Here is a 5259-nt window from a genome sequence, read left to right as displayed (position 1 = left end):
ATAAAAAGCTCTTTTGCTCCCTGGCCAGTTACCTTGCAGTACAAGAGATTAGATACAGTTAGTTGCAGATTACCACATACAGCTAACTACAGATCTTGGCAAGGTGAGCTGTCATGCACAATTGTGCTCCTGAATCAAGCAAGTGTGCATGCTGAGTAATCTAGCTACAGATCTTGACAAAAGAGGACTCGTGTAAAGCAAATAAATAAGCTAGCTACACATCTTGGAAAGACTATCATTCAGTAAACAGTAATGCCAAATAAACATGCATGTACATGGTTGACTACCTTGCCCTGCTCCGACCTGCAGGAGCTCGAAAAGCAGCTCGTGCGTGAGATGTCGGGGCGCTGCCCAAGCCCTACGGCCCCGCTCAGCGGCGGTGCCACCATCCAGCCGGTCGGCACAGCCATTATCCATGCCGCTTTCAAACTCCGTGGACAGGAAGGAGTCGGCGCTGCTGCCGTGGTCAATGTACGACAAGCTTTTGTTATAAGGTGACCAACGATGTGGCCGTTGCAGCCTGAGGGTTGCAGCTGGTGGCCTGGTGCTCGCCGGCTAAGTGCTGCCGGTGCGTTGCTGGCTAGAGGCTGCGGGGAGACATTGCATATTGGTATTAAAGTCAAGGCATGGTCCAGTCTCAGCGAATCTAGCCGCCCAAATCATATTGTATTAACACAAATCAACGGTGGATGAGGCGGCTTATTTTTCATTGGCATCATCCGGACCAACAGGCACCAACCGTAACCAGCGTTCGTTTTCTTTCCTTTTATTTGCTTGCCTCCCATGCTATCGCTAGGGCAGTTCCGTATTCATCGCCATTTGCAATTCCTAAATCAAGATCTAGAGTGTCAAAGGCCAAGCCGATCCAAAGGTTGTGGGGATGCACGGTCAGACGGCTGGCCAGCCGCACAACTAGCATGATAGGCGATGAGGCAAGTAATCTGTACCTTTCGAACTAAAGGATTGGAACAACACAAACTGTAATTAGAAAATAATCTGACTCCTGACACATGAGACAAGATTTTGCACGTTGTTTATCCCTTCCTATGGTAGAAAGATTTAATTCATTAGCATGTGGATTACTTTGTCTGTTTTTTTTAAGTCAACTTTTAGTAAAAAAATGAATTGTTCAAAGCCATCACATGTTTCCTTTCCTTGATGAAATCTTTCATTAACCTAAGCCAGAACCGTGTCTGTTCAAATCTTTTTTCAGTCAGTCTTCGCATGACATTTTCACCAAGGGGGGTGCCTACGAGCCGACTTCAGCACCAGACTCAACGTCGTCCGGCCGTCACCAAGCTGTGGCTGTGTGGGGCTGTTGGAACATGCAGTTGCGTCGCCTACGACCAACATGACCAGGTCACCAGGAAGCGTCCTTATCCACGCGCTCAGCACGGCAAGAGACGTACGCCTGGTCATCCGCTTGCTATCGTCGCTCCCAGTGCACGTACTGCCACTTATGTAGCTTGGTCATCCGCTCGCTAACGTCGTTAGCTATCCCCTTGTGCAGTGAATTGAAACATAGCTGTATTCTGCGATCCTTCTAGATATGTCTTGTTTACTTGACCTAAGACATTTAGCTTCTTGCTCTTTTGGTCACTCTAGCAAGGCTAGATAAAACCGAAAAGGCACCATGATGGTAATGTAATCTTCGGAGCTTCGCTCTGGTGTCACCTGACATGTCGGACAACAATTAAGTATCAGAGCATAAGTCTGACGGGACGAAGATAGCTCCAATCACCCCTTTACCAGTCATCAGTCCAGTTTTATGGTGGGCATGTCAGCATTAAAGTTCCTTTGTAATTTGTAAAGAGACTTCATAGACTCATACATTACTGGAACAAACTTCAACGGGAGGGGACACCTCTCGATGGGTTCCCCATGGGAGATCAGCCTGAGTATTTTGCATCACATTGACTAAACCAATAGACGATTGTTAACGTTCTAGTAATAATCACTGGATATACCTCCAGAAGGACTCCAGCTGGCTCTGATTCACTCATTGCATCACATATCTGTACCAGGTGCAGTATGAATGAATGACATGCGCACCATATAGGGCTGACCCTGCCATACAAAATAAATGTTACAATCCACCCACGCTTACCACTAACACAATCAGTTGCCACATCCGCATGGCAACTGATTGTGTTAGTGGTAAGCGTGGGTGGATTCTAACATTTATATATATGTCCCATTGGATTCTAACTGACGATGGAGCACTCATCCTCGTCATACTCTGAAGCCTTTATATATATGTGATGCACTCGAGGCCAAGTTTGGGGTCTGGGATGTAGTGAACGGAGTATATGTCATGGAACAACGTTATGACTATGAGATGATTCATGACCACTTCACAGGTGAGTGAGCAGATGAGATGCATTTATTTTCTAAGTGTTAAATGATTCATAACCAAACAACTCTAAAAGTACACCACTATGGAGTTTCACCATTAGCCAAATTATATGCTATTAAATACTGGTGGTGCATAATTATGAATGTATCCTAAATTTATATTGCCATAAATGTAAACAGAGTCTACAATGACAATAATGGATACCATCTTCATGGAGTCTACAATGTAAACTGAGTCTACAATGTAAACTAAAATTAGTGCATTAATTAGAGTGATACGGTGACATCTTTTTATTTTATTTCAGGGAGAAGGAGTAAATATTCAGTAGCTACTAGTATATACATAAAGTTAAAATCATGTATGCTTCTGGACCCCAAGAAGAAAGGGGAATAAGAAATTTCGGTCTGGCCTTATGCAATGGAAAGTTATACCTCTTGGCCTCATGGTAATTGTGCAGCTAGGTATTACATTCATGTTTGTAAGAAATCACTCTCCTTGTTCACATATATATTCCCATTCTCCTATCATCCGGAGTAGAATAATATTGTCATCTAAACATCATGAACTTCTTTTGGAAATCCTGTTCTTGGACTTGTTTAATGATGCGTGACCTTTATTACAGAACAATGTGATATGGAATTCTTTTTCATGCCCCACATGCACATAATTAACTTGCGTGGCTGTCTGTCGGAAGTTGTGGGTAGATTGCATCCTAAAAGCAATACGTATGGTTATCATCAAAACCATGAAAACTTGTTTATTGTGTTGTCTGTGACTAGCATTGTACTAAACCACCATGGCAAGCAATGGACAAACATGTGATTTGGTAATAAGTTCTTCTAGTGAAAAGCACGTGAGAATGTACACCGATCATCAAATTTAGGTCATTTGTTCGATTTAGCCGGGCATGATCTTAGATATGGAAATTTCACGTCATGGCAGTTCATAACTTCTCAAACAACCATAAGGACATGAATGAACAAAATTTACTGTACTGACAACCCCGTTTCCGGTGGTTTTCTGATGGGATGAGAACACAAACGAAGTAGTATACATTCTCCATGTTGCTAGGGAGTCAGTTGAGTGGTAGAAATGTTTGCCTGACTTACCGTCCAATGGTTTTAAAACGTCCCATGAGGCCGTGACACATGAGAATCAAGGGATTGATGGGCCATATGTGGTAACCCACATGCCACCATCACAGTTAGCACGTCCCATCGTGCACCTATTGAAACTGTTTGACTCGTTCGAACTGAACCTCATGATGTTTCAAGCTCTTGGTCGCATAGCACCGTCATTTCACTTACGTTATCAACCATGTTTGCAATGAAAGTTATTAAATGTTTGGCATTATTTACTCTATAGTATTAACTTCATTTCCATGAGGCGGCTCGAAAATTTGTGTTTAATCCCAAAATTTGTGTCTAGTATGTGTGCAAGCACAACAACCTTGCAAGTCTTATATGACTGCAGAAGCGACAAGCATGATACCATTAGGACTTATTTATTCTGACAAAGGGTGGAAAAACAAATTTCGGGACTTCCATAGATCACTCTTGCAGATATTGATTGGTATATTTGTTAATTTAAAAGCTCTAAATTTGAAGCACATAATCGACTTGATAGAATACAGTCTGTATGCTTAGCTCGGGTCCTGGTGGACAGTATTTATCCAGTGAGTTTAGTTTATTCTGTGGGGAACATGTGGTAATACATCTAAAGGCACCTTCCTATTCACCCAAGTCAAATCGGGTGGTCGAACGGGTGTGTTAGTATAGTAGGTTTGGCACATTCATGCTATATATGGTTGTTTATAACTTCTGAACACGGGTTCATACAAACATAAAATCATAAATTCTAAGACTACACAAAACAAAATCAAATCAAATCACCGTAACATCGAAATTTAGCGACCTCATATGTCCTTACATGAATACGGGTCCATACAAACGTAAAATCATAAATTCTGAGACTACACAGAACAAAATCAAATCAAATTAAACTGTAACATCCAAATTTAGTGACCTCATATATCCTTACATGCATTTCACAAGAAGATTTTATTACTGGATCACATCATTGCCCATGGGTCGACATGATGGCAGGTTGTAATTCTAGAAACAGACGAGACAAGTACAAATTGTATCGAACGGTCTCACGGGCTTACAATCTGCTTCTTTGACAAAACTACCCCAAATGGATATGCAGGTACTCAGGCAAGTAACATATGCGCACAAAGCGGTCTCAAAAGCAGGTTCAGTTTTGCAATACTCTGTACACAAAGAACATGCATTATTGAAAGAATTTCAAATAGAGGAAGTTGTGAAGAAAACCATGACGCTGGAAATATATTATACTATAATAGACTGGAAAAGGACATTCGGTACTTGGAAATCAATTTCATACCAGCATGAGTGCAATTTCCTAGCAGCAGAAGCACCATAAAGCAAACAATGATAGGTTTCTGCTCCATAATACCAGTCACAAACTTGTTCTTCTCGTTTCTTTTTGGCGATAAGCATATACTGTTATTTATATTTAGAGTCCTAGAGGGCTATAGAACATTTACTTCATGTTCACTTGAATAAGATCAAAGAGATTTTTGTATCATTGTCTTAAATTAGCACAAGTTAGTATTATCATCAGGATGATGTCCATTTAATGTTAAGATATATCTCTGCATTTATGCTGATATGAATTTGGGAGATATGATCTAATCAAACCTATGGCATTAAATAAATTAATATCCTATCATTTGATGAGTTCAAGTTGCTAGGCATTCACTAGCCCGGAGTCGTTGCTGGGCGCGGTTTGTGGTTAACAACGAGGTGTAAATATAGAAAAGCAACAATTTTACCCCAAGCTAGACACACAATTTTCCTCTTGCCTTCCTCCACAACCCA

General features: G+C 41.3%; 1 long non-coding RNA gene across 1 annotated transcript; it reads right to left on the bottom strand.

Annotated features, from left to right (window-relative positions):
* Positions 1-4335: 4335 nt before the first annotated feature.
* Positions 4336-4936, bottom strand: LOC123441206. The gene is made up of 2 exons (XR_006630428.1): positions 4763-4936; positions 4336-4628 (listed from the first exon to the last, which is right to left on the bottom strand). It is a non-coding gene; the product is annotated as an uncharacterized LOC123441206 (long non-coding RNA).
* Positions 4937-5259: the final 323 nt, after the last annotated feature.

Source organism: Hordeum vulgare, chromosome 3H (assembly GCF_904849725.1).
Source record: "Hordeum vulgare subsp. vulgare chromosome 3H, MorexV3_pseudomolecules_assembly, whole genome shotgun sequence".
Lineage (NCBI taxonomy): Eukaryota > Viridiplantae > Streptophyta > Magnoliopsida > Poales > Poaceae > Hordeum > Hordeum vulgare.
This window is presented reverse-complemented; position numbering and strand designations above follow the sequence as displayed.